This window comes from Somniosus microcephalus, chromosome 2, assembly GCF_052327205.1.
Source record: "Somniosus microcephalus isolate GS21.2 chromosome 2, FLI_Smic_1.0, whole genome shotgun sequence".
Taxonomy (NCBI): Eukaryota; Metazoa; Chordata; class Chondrichthyes; order Squaliformes; family Somniosidae; genus Somniosus; species Somniosus microcephalus.
Genome location: NC_140988.1, coordinates 96,059,676 through 96,078,378, shown reverse-complemented (window position 1 = coordinate 96,078,378; position 18,703 = coordinate 96,059,676).

Sequence of the window (18,703 nt, the reverse complement as noted above, 5' to 3'; positions counted from 1 at the left end):
GGCGATTGTTGTGCGGTGTCCGTTCATCTGTTGTCGCAGTGTCTGCATGGTTTCGCCGATGTACCATGCTCCGGGGCATCCTTTCCTGCAACGTATGAGGTAGCCAACGTTGGCCGAGTCACATGAGTATGTACCATGTACCTGGTGGGTGGTGTCCTCACGTGTGATGATGGTATCTGTGTTGATGATCTGGCATGTCTTGCAGAGGTTGCCGTGGCAGGGTTGTGTGGTGTCGTGGTCGCTGTTCTCCTTAAAGCTGGGTAATTTGCTGCGAACGATGATCTGTTTGAGGTTAGGCGGCTGTTTGAAGGCGAGTAGTGGAGGCGTGGGGATGGCCTTAGCGAGGTGTTCATCGTCATCGATGACATGTTGAAGGCTGCGAAGAACATGGCGTAGTTTTTCCGCTCCTGGGAAGTGCTGGACGACGAAGGGTACTCTGTTGGTTGTGTCCCGTGTTTGTCTTCTGAGGAGATCTATGCGATTTTTCGCTGTGGCCCGTCGGAACTGTCGATCGACGAGTCGAGCGTCATATCCCGTTCTTACGAGGGCATCTTTCAACGTCTGTAGGTGTCCATCGCGTTCCTCCTCATCTGAGCAGATCCTGTGTATTCGCAGGGCTTGTCCATAGGGGATGGCTTCTTTAACGTGGCTAGGGTGGAAGCTGGAGAAGTGGAGCATCGTGAGGTTGTCCGTGGGCTTGCGGTAGAGTGAAGTGCTGAGGTGTCCGTCTTTGATGGAGATTCGTGTGTCCAAGAATGAAACCGATTCTGAGGAGTAGTCCATGGTGAGTTTGATGGTGAGATGGAACTTGTTGATTTTATCGTGTAGTCTTTTCAGTGATTCTTCGCCGTGGGTCCATAGGAAGAAAATGTTGTCGATGTATCTGGTGTATAGCGTTGGTTGGAGATATTGTGCAGTGAAGAAGTCTGGCTCAAACTTGTGCATGAAGATGTTGGCGTATTGGGGTGCAAATTTGTCCCCATGGCTGTTCCGTGTGTTTGGGTAAAGAACTGGTTGTCGAAGGTGAAGACATTGTGGTCAAGGATGTAGCGGATGAGTTGTAGGATGGTGTCTGGAGATTGGCTGTTGTTGGTGTTGAGTACTGAGGCTGTCGCAGCGATGCCGTCATCGTGGGGGATACTGGTGTAGAGTGCCGAGACGTCCATCATAGCGAGGAGTGTTCCTGGTTCAACTGATCCGTGGGCGCTGAGTTTCTGTAAGAAGTCTATAGTGTCGCGACAGAAGCTGGGGGTTCCCTGTACGATGGGTTTCAGGATGCCCTCGACGGTTCTCACACAGGGTTCCATTGCCTGATATGATAGGACGTTCGGGTGTGTTGGCTTTGTGTATCTTTGGGAGGCAGTAGAAGTCTCCCACGCGGGGAGTACGTGGGATGAGAGCACGTAGGATGCTTTGAAGGTCTGGATCGAAGGTCTTGATCAGTCTGTTGAGTTGGCGGGTGTGCTCTTTGGTCGGATCTGCGGGTAACTGTCTGTAGTGTTCCTGGTTGTCCAGTTGTCGGTATGCTTCTTTGCAATAGTCCGTTCTGTTCTGTATGACGATGGCTCCTCCTTTGTCTGCTGGTTTGATGACGATGTTGCGGTTGGTCTTGAGAGCGTGGATGGCGTTGCGTTGTGCTCGGGTGACATTCTGGGCTGCCTTGTGAGTGCGGCTGATGAATCTGGCGTTGATGCACCTACTGACAGCTTGAGCATACATGTCAAGCTTAGAGCAGCAACCCTCCAGAGTGGTCCAATTTGACTCTTCTTCGGTTGCTGCACTGCAGATCCCTCTGCCTGCTGTTCTGGATCATTGATTGTCTCATTGGGTTCACTGCTGGCATCTTGGGATTTGTGGAAGAATTTCCGGAGCCTCATTCTCCTGATGAATTCCTCTGTGTCTGCCGCGAGACCGATGGGGTCCATTTTGGTGGTAGAGCAGAAATTGAGCCCTCGGCTGAGAACTTCAATTTCGTCTGGTTGAAGGGTGTGGCCAGACAAGCTGACAATGGACTTCCCTGTGGTTTCAACCATGGTACCGGGGGAGGCTTGGTTGCTGCTGGTGGTGATGCCGAGTTTCTCAAGCTTCCTGTTCTTGGTGTGTATGTAGGCAGCGTAGTTCCGTTGCCTCATCTGTTTGGCGGTGTCTCGTAGCTGGTCTGCTGTGTCCTGAGCACAGGCTGAGAACATGGCCTCTATCTTGGTTTCGAGGTTGCGGCGTCTGCTGTAGAGCTGGTGTACGAGATGGTTGAGGAGTGTGCGAGAGGTACGATGGCAGAGTCTCTCAGCGTAGTCTGTGTTGTAAGTCGACTTGAGTGGGTTCATGATCTGTAGTCCTTTCGGGATCTTGTCTGCTTTCTTGCATGTCTGTAGAAACTTGATGTCTGTGTCGATATGCGCGATCTTCTTGGAGATCCTCTCCACTTTGAGCCGGCAGTTTGTGGTGTCGATAGTAGCTATGATGTGGAGATGCCGGTGTTGGACTGGGGTGGACAAATGTAAGAAGTCACACAACACCAGGTTATAGTCCAACAGCTTTATTTGAAATCACAAGCTTTCGGAGCGCTGCCCCTTCATCAGGTGAAGTGAAGAGTTGCATATAAGCACAGCATATATAGTCAGAGTGTACTGCCAGATGATTACAGGTAGTCTTTCTAACTGCCCTTTATCACACCTCGGCAGAGAGATAATCACAGCAATCACAGGTGTGAATGGTGTCCAAACAGGTCAGTCAGGAAAACATTACATCAAAGAACAATGAGGTGGGGTCACAAGGGGTCAAATGTTGCAGATGCTGGGGTCTGTATGAAAAACAAAAAACAAACAAAAAACTTTTTTTTGCTGGAAATCATAGCAGTTCCGGCCGCATCTGTGTAGAGAGAACAAGCCAACGACGACTCGAGTCTGGATGACTCTACGTCAGGTGGGGTTACATGTAGCGTGACATGAACCCAAGATCCCGGTTGAGGCCGTCCTCATGAGTGCGGAACTTGGCTATCAGTTTCTGCTCGACGATTTTGCGGTGTCGTGTGTCTCGAAGGCCGCCTTGGAGAATGCTTACCCGAAGATCAGAGGCTGAATGTCCTTGACTGCTGAAGTGTTCCCCGACTGGGAGGGAACACTCCTGCCTGCCGATTGTTGTGCGGTGTCCGTTCATCCGTTGTCGCAGTGTCTGCATGGTTTCGCCGATGTACCATGCTCCGGGGCATCTTTTCCTGCAACGTATGAGGTAGACAACGTTGGCTGAGTTCACAGCAAATTACCCAGCTTTCAGGAGAACAGCGACCACAACACCACACAACCCTGCCACGGCAACCTCTGCAAGACATGCCAGATCATCAACAAAGATACCATCATCACACGTGAGGACACCACCCACCAGGTACATGGTACATACTCATGTGACTCGGCCAACGTTGTCTACCTCATACATTGCAGGAAAGGATGCCCCGGAGTATGGTACATCGGCAAAACCATGCAGACATTGCGACAACGGATGAACGGACACTGCACAACAATCGCCAGGCAGGAGTGTTCCCTCCCAGTCGGGGAACACTTCAGCAGTCAAGGACATTCAGCCTCCGATCTTCGGGTAAGCATTCTTCAAGGTGGCCTTCGAGACACATGACAATGCAAAATCGTCGAGCAGAAACTGATAGCCAAGTTCCGCACTCATGAGGACAGCCTCAACCGGGATCTTGGGTTCATGTCACGCTCCATGTAACCCCACCTGACGTAGAGTCATCCAGACTCGAGTCGTCGTTGGCTTGTTCTCTCTACACAGGTGCGGCCGGAACTGCTATGATTTCCAGCAAAAAAATAGTTTTTTGTTTGTTTTTTGTTTTTCATACAGACCCCAGCATCTGCAACATTTGACCCCTTGTGACCCCACCTCATTGTTCTTTGATGTAATGTTTTCCTGACTGACCTGGTTGGACACCATTCACACCTTTGATTGCTGTGATTATCTCTCTGCCGAGGTGTGATAAAGGGCAATTAGAAAGATTACCTGTAATCATCTGGCAGTACTCTCTGACTATATATGCTGTGCTTATATGCAACTCTTCACTTCACCTGACGAAGGAGCAGCGCTCCGAAAGCTTGTGATTTCAAATAAAGCTGTTGGGCTATAACCTGGTGTTGTGTGACTTCTTACATTTGTCCACCCCAGTCCAACACCGGCATCTCCACATCTTGGTGAGACCACACCTTGAGTATTGTGTGGAGTTTTGGTCACCTTATCTGAGGAAGGATGTTCTTGCCATGGAGAGAGTGCAATGAAGATTCACCAGACTGATATCTGGGATGGCGGGAATGATGTATGAGGAGAGATTGGGTTGATTAGGTTTATATTCGCTGAAGTTTAGAAGAATGAGAGGGGATCTCATTGAAACTTATAAAATTCTAACAGGACTAGACAGACTAGATGCAGGAAGGATCTTCCCAATTGCGGGGGAGTCCAGAACCAAGGGTCACATTCTAAGGATAAGGGGTAAGCCATTTAGGACTGAGATGAGGAGGAAGTACTTTACCCAGAGAGTGGTGAACCTGAGGAATTCTCTACCACACAGGGCAGTTGAGGCCAACTTATTAAATATATTCAAGAAAGAGTTAGATATATTTCTTAAGGCTACAGGGATCAAGGGGTATGGGGAGAAAGCAGGGACAGCGTACTGAATTTGGATGATCATCCATGATCTCATTAAATGGCGGAACAGGCTCAAGGGGCCGAATGGCCCACTCCTGCTCCTATCTTCTATGTTTCTATGTTAACACACACACCCGCCTCCAGTACATAAAATGCCTGGTGGCGTAAAACAAACGGTAGAACAATACAACTTTGCCCGTCGAACAGGCCCCTGTCTCGTCTTAAGCCGCCTAAAATCACACTGTGTTGCTATACAGAGTATAACATGGGCTTGTCCCACAAACCCCGGAACATACACTATATAATACACACAGAACCTCCCCACTAAGCCCCTCTGGTTTGGTTGGGTCACACAACACCCCATCACACAGTACCGGTGGTCTTAACGATGCGTGGGTTTGGACAATGCTCACCCCGATTGTCCGTTTTCTTGCTCGCTGCTTCTCTGTGTAGAGCGTGTCTCCTGGTTCCGCATCGCCGATGCATTATCCAAGTCCCAGCTTCGAGGTTCGTTCCTACAGTCGAAGAGCATGGTGAGGCTCTTGTCGCTCATCGTGGTTTCTTCCCTCCATCTTGGACGGTGTGCTTAGTTCTTGGTTCAGAGATGAGGGCACGCGAAGGCGAGAGCAAAGAGTGAGAGCGAGAATGGCCAAAGCTGCCTTCTCTTATATCCTAAAAGTTCATTAAGGTCTGTGTATTGCAGTGATGTCTTTTTAATCACCCTTCTTTGTCTGGTTTCCTGCCTTTCGGGGCTATCCCATCTAGGTGAATGGCAGATGATGGGCTGCACTTCTTACCCGATCCCGGGTAAAGTGGTTTCCCATTAGTTTCCAATGGCCCTCCTTTGTCCGGTTCCCGTCTTTTGGGGCTATCTCATCTAGGTGCTGGTGTTAATGGCAGATGATGGAACGCACTTTGTTGTGTATGTACCTTTAAGAGAATAACTGGTCTCAGACTGCAGTACCGGCAGTGACCACCCCTGTATAAAAGACGCTAGAGAGCCTCTGTTGTTTAGTTTCGTTATTGCCTTTCACCAGTAAAGATGTGTTTGTTTTCACTCCTGCTAGTCCGTGTCTAAATCATTCACGGACTTAACACTGGCGATGAGTAAGAAACGAACTTACCTGCAACTCAGCAGCAGCTCCGACGACGTTGTTGAAGGTCGGAGCCAGAAGAAAGAAAAAAAATAGAGTCCATTGAAACTCGAGAAACGGGCGTCGACCGTCAATCATCAGGTTCAAGGCTTGCAGGAGCGACTTTCCAGAGCCAGGCTGGGTTCCTCGGTCCGTGGTTTCCCAGCTAATCGGGCTGGTGGCAGGTAGTGCTCTGATCCTTCCTGGGCTGCGGCGGGCTTTACTCGATCGGGTGGCCTTTCAACGGGGCCGGGCAGCAAGTCGGGAAGCAAAGAGAGAGAGAGAGGGTGGAGCATACAGGGCGCGGCCGGTGTTTCGAAGCCGGGCAGCGTTCGGACCTCAGAAGAGGGAGGGCAGTGTCCCAGAGGGTCCGCTCCACGACGGGAAAATAATAAAAGAAAAAGAATACGCGCAAGAAACCGTGGAAAGCAGCGCTAACAACAGCGGGGAAGAAGGCAAAGCGCGGGAGGCGCCATTTTGTTAAATCGGAGAAGAAGGCAAAGCGCAGGAGGCGCCATTTTAGATTTGCAAGATGCCAAAGACTGGCTGTATCACTGCTTTTGATAATACATTAGAGGACTGGACCACGTATGTGGAAAGAGTCGAGGTATATTTCGAGGCAAACGATATAGCGGAGGGGAAAAAGGCATCGATATTGTTAAACTTAATGGGCGCTAGAACGTACGGCCTATTGCGGGATCTGATTACTCCAGCCAAACCGAAGGCGAAGAGTTTTAACGAAATTGTTGCTGTTCTACAGGAGCACTTAAACCCTGCACCGCTGTTGATAGCAGAAAGATTTAAATTCCACAGGAGAACTCAGCACAAAGATGAGAGCAATGCTGAGTATCTTACGGAACTACGCAAGCTATCAAAGCACTGCCAGTTCGGAGCAGGACTGGCAGATACCCTACGGGACAAATTTGTCTGTGGACTCCTGAGTGAAGGAACACAGAAGAAGTTACTCGCAGAAAAAGAGCTGACGCTAGATCAGGCTTTCAGCGTGGCAGTATCGTATGAAGCAGCAGCCAGGGGAGCTGCAGAAATTCAACAAAAACCACAGGAATACGGCACCCACGAAATGACATGGGGAGTTGCAAAATGTTATCGCTGCGGCAGAACTAACCATGACCAGAAGGACTGCTGGTCCAAAGACAAAATATGCAGACAATGCGGGAAGGTTGGACACATTGCACGAGTTTGTAGGTCTGGGAAGAAGACCAGCGACAACAAAAAGGCTACTAAGGAACCGTACAAGAAAGTACAAAAGATGACAGACAGTAGTTCCAAAGATCAGATGAGCGATAGTGAATCCGGAAACAGGAGACTAAGCTGTCTCAAACTTCACAATGTAATCGCAAAAGAGGATCACCGAACCATTTGGGTCACTCTCACGATAGCAGGGTCCCAAGTTAAAATGGAATTGGATACAGGATCAGCGCTAACCGTCATGAATCGACGAGACTACGAGCGGCTATTTTCACACATACCCTTGAGAGAGACATCCATCGTCTTGACGAAGTATACGGGGCAAAAAGTATACCCCAGAGGAAAAATAAGGGTGCCTGTCGAATACAATGGCAAGAAAATACGGAAATTGTATCTCTACATACTGCAAAATGGTGGACCACCGTTATTGAGACGGGAATGGATCAGGAAGATAAACTTGGATTGGCATTCCATTCATGCAATGATGGTGGACGTAAAAAAGATGACGACGTCACTCCTGGACGATTGTCAACAATCTTAGCTAACGCCAAAGAGGTATTTCAACAAGAACTGGGCACGCTTAAAGGCGTAACCGCCTCGTTAAAAATAGAAGAGAATGCAGTTCCCAAGTTTTTCAAAGCGAGACCGGTACCATATGCAATTCGCCCAGCCGTCAAGGCAGAGCTGGAGAATCTGGAGAAGGCGGGTGTGTTGTCTAAGGTCGACTGGAGCGAGTGGGCGACACCCATCGTTCCTGTCATGAAGAAAACGTTAAGCAATAAGTCCGGAGAGCCAAGGAAGATTCGCATCTGTGGGGATTTCAAGATGACGGTGAACCCTGTCCTTCACACAGTACAATATCCTCTTCCAAGGATAGAAGACATCTTCGCCTCACTGTCTGGAGGGAAGCGTTTTACAAAAATTGACCTAGCACAAGCATATTTGCAGATGGAGGTTGAAGAGTCCTCTAGGAAGTATCTCACGATAAACACTCACAAAGGTCTTTACCAGTATCATCGATTGGTATTCGGAGTAGCATCGGCTCCGGCGATATGGCAAAGAGCGATGGAACAAGTCCTGCAAGGGATTCCGGGGACTCAGTGTTACTTAGACAACACCCTTGTAACAGGTGAAGATGACAGTGAACACCTTAACAACCTAGAACAGGTGCTCACTAGACTACGGGAACATGGGCTGCGAGCCAACCGCCCCAAGTGCGAATTTTTTAAGAAACAGATATCGTATTGTGGCCACGTGATTGATGAAGAGGGGTTACATAAGTCCCCTGACAAAATTGAAGCTGTTGTTAAGGCCCCAGCGCCTGAAAATATGTCGCAACTGAGGTCATTCCTCGGGTTGGTGAATTACTATCATAAGTTTTTGCCGAATTTGTCGACAATTCTGCACCCACTGAACGCCCTGCTGCGAACGGGGGTAGCATGGAAATGGAGCGATGATTGTAAACGTGCTTTTCAGAAGAGTAAGGACTTAATCACTTCGAAGGAAGTATTGGCTCACTACAACCCAGCACTGCCAATCAAGCTGGCGTGTGATGCGTCTCCCTACGGCATTGGGGCGGTACTGTCACATAAATTCCTTGATGGTTTGGAGAGGCCGATAGCTTTTGCGTCACGCTCGTTAACTTCTGCTGAGCGTAACTACGCCCAGATTGACAGAGAGGCCCTCAGCCTAGTGTGGGGGGTGAAGAAGTTCAATCACTATCTGCACGGTCAAAAATTTACTCTACTAACCGATCATCAACCTCTTGTCTCCATTTTCAACCCTCAGAAGGGCGTACCGATAATGACAGCACAACGGCTGCAGAGATGGTCCCTTTTCCTAAGGGCACACCAATATGACATCGAGTACAAAGCAACTAAACAGCATGGAAATGCTGATGGATTGTCACGTCTACCGTTGCCGACGGTGGAAGAAGAAGACCTTGCAGTGGATCCAATGGAGTTATTCCACTCGACCATAGTCGAATGTCTCCCTGTGACGAATGCAAACATAGAAAAGGAAACACGGAATGACCCGACACTATCACGGGTCTATGATTTAACGGTGAAGGGATGGCCAGCACATGGCGAACCACTGCTGCCAGCATTCTCGCGAGAAGAGAACAGCTGTCAGTGTGCAGAGGAACCTTGATGTGTGGATCCGGAGTAGTAATTCCACCTAAGTTGATGGATAGAGTGCTCAATGAGCTTCATGAGGGTCATCTGGGTGGGGTAAAAATGAAGAGCTTAGCCAGAACGTTTGTGTGGTGGCCGGGAATCGATAGAGAAATCGAAGAGATGACCAAGAGCTGTGCAGGATGCCAGAAAGTCCAAAACGCCCCACCACAAGCTCCTCTGCATCCATGGGAGCGGCCCTCATCTCCATGGCAAAGGGTGCACATTGATTTTGCTGGTCCCTTCATGGACTCGATGTTTTTAATTGCGGTGGATGCACATTCAAAGTGGCCAGAGGTAATAAAAATGTCCTCAACCACCACGGAAAAAACTATCACAGTTTTACGAACCATATTCGCCAGGAATGGGCTGCCTGAACAGATTTGCTCTGACAATGGACCACAGTTTGTGTCTGAAGAGTTCCGGAGGTTCTTAAAGAACAATGGTGTTAAGCATTACACATCTGCCCCATATCATCCAGCCACTAATGGATTGGCCGAGAGGTTTGTCCAAACATTCAAGAAGGCTATCAAGGCAATGTGTAATGAAGATATACCCCTACAACACAAGGTGGACAACTTCTTGTTTGCCTACCGGAATGCGACACATGCGGTTACCAACCAAACTCCAGCCATGATGTTCTTCGATCGAAGACTACAATGCCGCTTGGATTTGATTAAGCCAAACGTCCGAAGAGATGTGGAGAACAGGCAGTTTCAGAATATGAATGAAAGGCCGACCAGGAGTTTTAAGATAGGTCAACCAGTTTTGGCCCGGGACTACCGCACTGAGAAATGGCAGCCAGGAACGATTTGTACACGACAAGGACCTCTCATGTATACCGTGGACGTTGGGGAGAGCATTGTAAGACGCCATGCTGACCAGATTCTAGAGTCACTGGAAAACGTCAACTCCACACCACGATTTGATACACCTGGTAATGAAATCGACGTTCCAATTGCAGCTACCGCAGAACCGGTAATATTGGAAGCAGATGAACCAAACAACGACATTGATTCCGACTCAACATTGCCAGAAGAACCTGATACCCCAAAGAGGCGTTATCCAGACAGAATCAGGAAGCCTCCTCAAAGACTGAACTTATAATTGCTTAAACTTAACCACTGTATCTAGTAACAGTAATTGTGATTGTAATTCGTTATCATTTAGTTGTTAAATAAATGTTATGTACTGTTTATCTAAAAGGGGAGGAATTGTTGTGTATGTACCTTAAAGAGAATAACTGGTCTCAGACTGCAGTACCGGCAGTGACCACCCCTGTATAAAAGGCGCTAGAGAGCCTCTGTTGTTTAGTTTCGTTATTGTCTTTCACCAGTAAAGATGTGTTTGTTTTCACTCCTGCTAGTCCGTGTCTAAATCATTCACGGACTTAACACACTTCTCACCCGATCCTGGGTTAAGTGGTTTCCCATTCATTTACAATGGCCCTCCATCTTCTGCCTGTTACCGTATGAGTCACCTACCCGGGCCTATTGTTTCCCAGAGAACTCTGTCTGCCCAGATATTCTCCTGTAATCAGTTTGTAGGTCTGGCTGGAATCTCCTGTCTATCACGAACACCTGGGCCCCTCCCATCTTCTCTCAAACAGGCTGCTGGTCAATCAGCAGTAACAATCATACAAAATGTCCGATACAAAAAAAAATCCTTGGGGCCTGCGCTGATGCTTACAGCGTCTATGGATATTGTCTATACGGACTACCAGAAGGCATTTGATAAGTGGCATTTCCCAGAGTTCTGTTCTGGGGCCTCAATTTTTTACCATGTATATTAATAACTTGCATGAAGAAATAGAGAGCTGTATATCTAAGTTTTCAGATGACACTAAATTAGGAGGCACAGTACGTTGTGTGGATGGGAGCTGGCATTTACAAGTTTAGGACAAAGGGACATAGACTAAGTGAGCAGGCAGAACTATGGCAGATGGGGTTTAATGTGGGGAAGTGTGAGGTCATCCACTTTGGATCTGAGAAAGACAAATTGGAATATTTTCTTAATGGTGAAAGATTAGGAGCTGTGGAGGAGAAAAAGGACTTAGGTGTCCATGTAGACAAATCACAAAAAGCTAGTGCACAGGTACAGAAAAGCTAATGGAATGTTGGCCTTTATCTCAAGGTGGTCGCAATTCAAAAGTGAGGAAGTGATGCTTTGGTGTACAGAGCTGGGTCAGACCCCATCTGGAGTAATGTGTTTAGGTTTGGGCACCGCGCCTGTAGCTTCCAAAAGCTCTTATAATAATTTGTCCGTGACTACACAAACCACTCTGGGTCCAGGTATATTGTGTATCAGTAAAGCAGTCCGTGACTACACAAACCACTCTGGGTCCAGGTATATTGTGTATCAGTAAAACAGTCCGTGACTACACAAACCACTCTGGGTCCAGGTATACTGTGTATCAGTAAAACAGTCCGTGACTACACAAACCACTCTGGGTCCAGGTATATTGTGTATCAGTAAAACAGTCCGTGACTACACAAACCACTCCGGGTACAGGTATATTGTGTATCAGTAAAACAGTCCGTGACTACACAAACCACTCCGGGTACAGGTATATTGTGTATCAGTAAAACAGGTTTATTAAGCATTAAACATCCTGTACAAAAAAATAATACTTAACAAGGAGATAGTGGCAGTCTTGTTCGTTTGAGCCTCGGCATTCCTTCCGAACGACTGTGACGCGGTCTCTTTATTCTCTTGCTGCTTTCTCTTGACTGAAGCTCCTCCAACTCTGATTCTGGGTTTGCGCTGCCTTCAGTGTTCAATATCCGTATCTTTATACACTGTCCCTTCCTTTGCCTACATGACTGCAACCAGCTATCTGACACCTGGTACATGTTTTATGACCTTGTTGATCCCACTTGGTCTTGATTTGTGCATATTAGATGTTCTCTTTCCAAAAACCATTTCCCAAGATGTCTAAACAATCTGTCCATTTTATAGTAGTATCACTGAGGGGTGCTTCTCTTATCTCTTTCCTATCACATTACTGAATACCACGTTCCTGATAGTCCCCATAAACTTAGCATTCCATTCCATTATTTCAGTAATTGAAAACAGAGTGAGTTTCAGTCAGGTTGGCATAATTTCCCATCCTGCTTTTCTCTCAGCCATTTGCCATTTTATACAGGCTTTTACGGGGGAAAATTCAGTTGTTTGCGCCTCCCATTAGTGCCTTAAGAGAGCGCTAATGGGGCGCAAGGCAACTAGCACCCGGGCGCGGCAATATTTGCGCCGCTCGCGAAATTAACTAGACATTTTGCGGCGGCGCTAAACACTACCACCATGATCTCCTGCGTCGGCAGATCATGACGTCAGTCGATGCGCAACGCCCCGGTAGCACCCCGGACCGGATATTGAGTGGCGCCCCCTGCCTTACCGCCTGCCGCTAGGTTGAGGGGAGCGTTTTGCAGTCAGAAAGGGACTGGGGGAGCGCTATTTAAAGGTGACCACTTCCTGCCTTTTTTTGTTGGTGACATTTTTGCACCACGCATTCTGAGAGAGAGAGAGAGAGACTTCTGGAGAGATTCAACGCTGTGTGCAGGGGTTTTGGGTACTGAGCAGCACTTTGCAGGTTCATTTTGATTTGCCCTTCCTTGCTTCGCCAGCGCTCTGAGGTAGCGCCTCGCTCCTCGGCCTTTGCGCCTTAAGACGGGGTGAAGCACCTGATTTAGCGCTCCAATCACCTCCAGGGGCGATAAAAGCCAAGTTTTCCATCAGAGGCGATAATTAGCGCCAGGCGCTAAACTTTGTGCACGGCCGATAATGGCGCCCCAAATGGGGCGATACTGAATTTTTCCCCCTTAGGCTTTTAACATGCAATTTCACATATTATAGTTATACAAAAATGTTTACTAAATCATACAAATACACCGGCCTAGAAATTCACTAGCCTTAGCGCCGCTTTTGAGGCGCTAGAGGGACTAGCGCCAGAGTTATGGCCAGTTGGAAAATTCCCTGGGGCCCTAAAGCGGCGTTGCACCGGTAGCGCTGCGCCGGCACCGATGACGTCATCGGTGTGCGCAGCGTCCCGGTTGCCATGCCGACGGGCCCCAGCGCCGAAATTCAGTTGCGGCCGCCTCGCCCGTGGCAGCCGCAACTAAGACTCTGGCAACCGAGTCTTACACAAGTTAGCGCCGGCGCATTAAGGTCGCGCGGCGGCCGGCCGCTTTCCCGCCGGCCGCCTGCCTGCACCTCCCTCCCCGGACTCCTCCACCCCCCCCCCCCCGCGGAACAGATGCGTCTGGCCTGCAAGCCCGGCACTTGTCCGAGGTGCCGGGCTCATTTTTGAAAAAATCAAACGGCCAGCGATCGGGTGAAGGCAGCGCCTCCTTAACGGGAGGAGGAGGCCTGCACTTCCCCAGCCTGCCGCACCGCATCGGGTGCCGCAGCGCCGGATTAGCGCCGCAATGCGGCACTCAGCGCCCATTGGGAGGCACTCACGCCCGCCAGTAGCGCCGGCAGCCGTCTGGGCGCGGCGCTACTGAATTTTTGGCGCGCGCAACGGAATTAGAGCCGGCGCTAAATTTCCGGCGCTAAAGCCCTGGCGCGGCGTCAACTCAATTTCTAGGCCACCCTATCCTACACACCTCAGGAAAGACATGTTGAACTTGGAAGGGATGCAACACAGATTTGCCAAAATGATGCCAGGGCTTAAAGGGTTAAATTATGAGGACAGGATTGCATAAATTTGGCTCTTATTCCCATGTGTTTAGAAGGTTCAGAGGTGATACAATTGAGGGATTTATAATGATAAAGGGATTTGATAAGGCAGATGCAGAGAAACAATTTCCTCTGGTGGTGGAGAGCATAATCTTAAAATTAGAGCTAGGCCATTTAGGAATGGAATCAGGAAGCACTTTTTTACACAAAGGGTAGTGGAAATCTGGAACTCCTTCCCTCAAAAGGCTGTGGATGTTGGGTCAATTGGAATTTTCAAGACTGAGATCGATTTTTGTTGAGTAAGGGTATCAAGGGATATGGAGCTAAGGCGGGTAAATGAAGTTGTGGTACAGATCATCCAGGATCTAATTGAACGTGGAACAAGCTTGAGGGGCTGAATGGCCTACTCCTGTTTCTATGTTCCTTATGTGAAATTTGTTTACTGTTGGGAAGTATTGCCTTCAAAATTCTTCCCATTTTTCTCACTAAGTCACTTGGCACCAACTATGCATTCTGCTGCAGGTGGGATGGAAGAATGATGTTGACCCAGAATTCTCCATGACGACTCCAGTCTGTACTTCTAATAGCCAGTAATTGGCATAACTCAGACAGGTTAAGGTGGAACTGTTCCATTTCCTGAAGTGGGACACAATGCTATGATACATTGCTATGATACTGTGCTCAAACTAGGCTGAAATACATGCCTCCATAGCAGCTATCCACTCTCACACTTTATCAAGTGTGTGCTTTTGTTGGGGGCATTCAGACTTGAGTCATCTGAGTTTCAAAATCAGAATGTATATCGAAATCTGAATGAATCCCAATTAAGCTTGCTTGAAGTTGACCTGAAGTTATCTGTGATTTAGGCATCTGCCACCAAATTTATTTTAACATGTATAAAATATTTATGGAAACAAGCTATGATACACAAGACTGTCAATACAGACTACTGATTGCAAAAATCCATCTTTAAAGAAAACACTATGAGCCTTGAGGTTCTCATTATATGGCCTAGAATTTCTCAATCAGTGCAAACCACTGTACTTTTCCTGCACATGCTGAACCCGTTTCTGCTACAAGTTTCTTTCAACACTTGTTTAATCAGCGGTTTGTCACTGCTGCTGATTTTGTCAGCCTCCACTTTCATTGATTTTTTTCCATAGATCTTCACGTAGCAAGCTATTAAAACGGTGCGTGTGAAACCACAATTTTTAATGGCATTTAGTTCTTTTTGATAGCTGCGGCTTTTAAAATATACAAGATCTCTGCACTTAATCCCACGAGATAACTTTATACAAAGCCCTTTCTATATTTTGGCACGCATTTGGCAAATGATTACTTCAGCAATAATGAAGTGTGTGCCTATCGGCTCATCAAGCCTGGCTCCATTTTGGCACTATTAAATCTAAGAACTACATATCGAGATAAACACAAACCTTTGATTCCAAGCATCTACCTTTTCTAAGCCAAGAAAGAGTAAATGAAAAATGCCTTGTTGATTTTGGCTTGCAGCGTGGTACATTAGAAATAATCACAGCTCCTATTACTGTAATGCCTATTGCTAAGGGCTCGACAAAAACAGATTTCAAGATTAATAGATGCATTCTAAGAGGTGGTGATCATGTCTTTACACAAGTCAAACCTTACTTCATACCTTGTGAAGAAAAAATTGACACTTCATCGTCAGCTGTATCGAACAGCAGATTGTGTTGTTTCACTGCGATTATCAGACAATTTGAGCGGGTAAAGATAAAAACACCAACATCAAAGGAGCACGGCTGATTTTGTAGGTTTGTTGCAATTTAACAGGAGGAAGCAATTACAAGTAACCTCTTTGGACACCAGTTCAAAATGTCCTGCAAAAGCAGAACCTTACATCCTTTTCAAATTAGCCTCAATTATTTGCTTCCTGCTATGCAAATACTTCTTTTTCCGATTGCATGTGATGTTCCAGCACTTTCAACATCTGCACAAGAAGAACCTCACATTGAACCACATCGGCACAATGTGTAGTTCTCTATGGAAATGTTTAGTGACACAATGTTATATATGTCTTCTGCAAGCTAACAATATAAGCTCCACTTCTACTTTTGTCATTTGGAACTGTTACCTTGCAAGACAGCAATTTATTTTAAGAATCATTGCTAACAGCAACACTTATTCCTATGTTACATCTATGCATTGAGTGCATGCCTTAAATGGTCGTCTCAACCCTATAGCCCAAAGGGTCAGTCCCTTTGTAAAATATCCACTGGTGTATTTCTATATTGTGGCAGTAAACAATTTAATAGACTGGATGCAGCTATATAACCAGCTGTAGTAGGGGCTTTAGAACGGCTGGATAACCACGTTTTCTCCTGCCCTTAGGTGTCCCTGCATCAGACGCCACTTCTGAATTAAGAGAGCAGACAGGTGATCTGTTCTCAGGCTTCCATTAATGACATTCCTAATCTGACCACAGGGATATGAACAAGGGCTACACTTTTGTACTAATGCGAGACGAGTTGCATCTGCCTGGAAGGGTGTTTGCACCAGAGTTTCGTGGGTCAATTCATCTGCATATCCATTGGAGTATTTATGGGCGAATGTCCCATGTAAGATGAGAGTAATATGTTGGGGTACTTGGAAGTTAGAGTGCAGACTTTAAAAAACACAATTCTGGCTGAAGATGGCAACGGAAGGCTGGGGGAGCAGCAAGTAAGTAGCAAAATGCTTAGCTCATTCAGTTCACTGTCACTGACTGCATGCCTCAAAATAATTATTGTGCCACTTTACAAGGGGCAGTTGGCAGAGGCATCCCAAGAAGGGGAAGGACATAGAACAGATGCATAGAAGAAGAGCCCACAACTTCAATGAGTGGACCTGTAAACCTTCCTTGATGAAATAGAGCAGAGGAGAGATAGACAACTGGGTCTCCGTGAGATGAAGCCTCCAAAAAATTGTCTCTTTTGCCATGCTGCACGGAGCTGGCACTGTGTGCCAACTCTCTCACCCCCAGGGTTGCAGATGAGTGCCTCAAAAAAGTTCAGTGACCTGACCAGGGCAGGCAAGGTAACATACCAGCCACTATCCCTTTTCTTCCTCTGGTACCCTGGGCATCAGCACACTTTTCCAGAACTCATGGGTACTCACCTGAAAAAAAGGTTGTTTAAGGAACATCACATCTATATGCAGGCTCTCTGAGGTCAGTGTCCGAGGATGTTCGACAACTGACAGATGTGACTCTTCAGAGTATAGTTTTCAGTTGCCGCAACATCTGAGAAGTTTTTTCTTCATTGCAGACGTCGATAGATTGCATGGCAACTACATTGGAATCTGCATAAAACCCCAACCTAAGAAGCGTTCAGGGACTAGTCAGTGTCTCCACCTCCACAGAAGCACAGACTTGTACCTGGGTGGCAGTGGGGACAGAATAGACAGTACCCTGCATACCGGCAGCCAGACACTGGCGACCAGGATGCAGGCTGCTAGCTCTCAGTGCTTTCAGGATCTGATAGCTACCATCAGACCGGCCAGCCTGCTGATCAGTAGGGACCAGTGGGATGGCGATGACTGGGGTTGACCTGCTTGAGGCAGCAGTCTCTCATGACTGCAGAACATGTCAATCTCTAGCCTTCCCACACAGAGCACCATGTCAGTAGCACATAGGAGGTAACACCATGCTACCCAGGAACCAGCTCCAGAGATGCAGCCAGCAGTGGCAATGGCTTGTTGCCAGGAGCAAGCTGCCACTTCAGTCCCAAGATCCTTTTGTAGAATGTGAGCAACCAACCAATGCATGCCGGTTCTGCAGCCTGGCTTATGTTACAGATATCCCTTGTGGCTGGCTGAAATGAGCGTGTTGTGGCGGTTCCACTGGGTGTCCCTTACACATATAATGTATATAATTCACTTTAACCTAACTGTATGTGTATTACTTACCTGTTTGGGCCATTGCCCCTTTAACTTACCTGTGGGGGCCATTGCCCCTTTAAGATGTGCCCAAGCGCGCTGATGTCACGTCACGCATTGCGTGACGTACGCGCGACAGCCGCCGGCACAGCCCGGCCTACCGCAACTTCGGCCGCATCGGTCAGCAGACATGAGCGACGCGATCCCCCGCGGCAAGCGCCGGCTCAGCTCGGCCTCCAGCTCCTGCTACCGCGGTCGCGACTTCGGCCTCAACGGCCAGCCTCCGCACCGGGTGAACGCGCCGACGTATCGGCGCGGGTCATGTGATCGCCCCAAGCGCGGGCCAACGCGCTAGCGTCAGGATGCGGTCACGTGACGTCCGAAGAGCGGGAAAACGCGACTAAGCGTGATGATGTCATCACGCTCTCCCGAGGACTACGGACTCAGTCCTCGTGGAGTCCCCGTCGGGGTAAGACCTATCTCGCATTGCTCCTGTGTAAAGCCAGCTTACCTGTTGTATTTCGTCAGTTCCAGTTAATAAACAACTTAGTGATTATTCATCCGAACTCGAACTAAATTATTTAGTAGGCATTCGTCCCGAGAGGTCAACACGAATACCTACAGTGTGCCATAAAGGTTGAGTGCAGTCATCAGCATCATAGCCACAGAGAGAGCAGTGCAAGCAGATGAGCATGGCTACAGGTCCTCATGCAGTAGATAACAGAGCTGCACTATTGCATCTTTGGTGAAGCTCACTCTTATAATACACATCTCCCCACTAAGGTCCTCATAGGACCAGTGTTGCCTATATATTCTTTAGGGGTGGGGGTAAGAATTGGTAGGGTGCACCCTCCTTAATTGCTGTCTGACATTCCTTTCCTTCATCCTCTGCTGCTGCTCCTCCTCCTCTAGGAAATTATAGACCTGTTAGTCTAACATCTGTTGTGGGGAAGTCATTGGAATCTATAATTA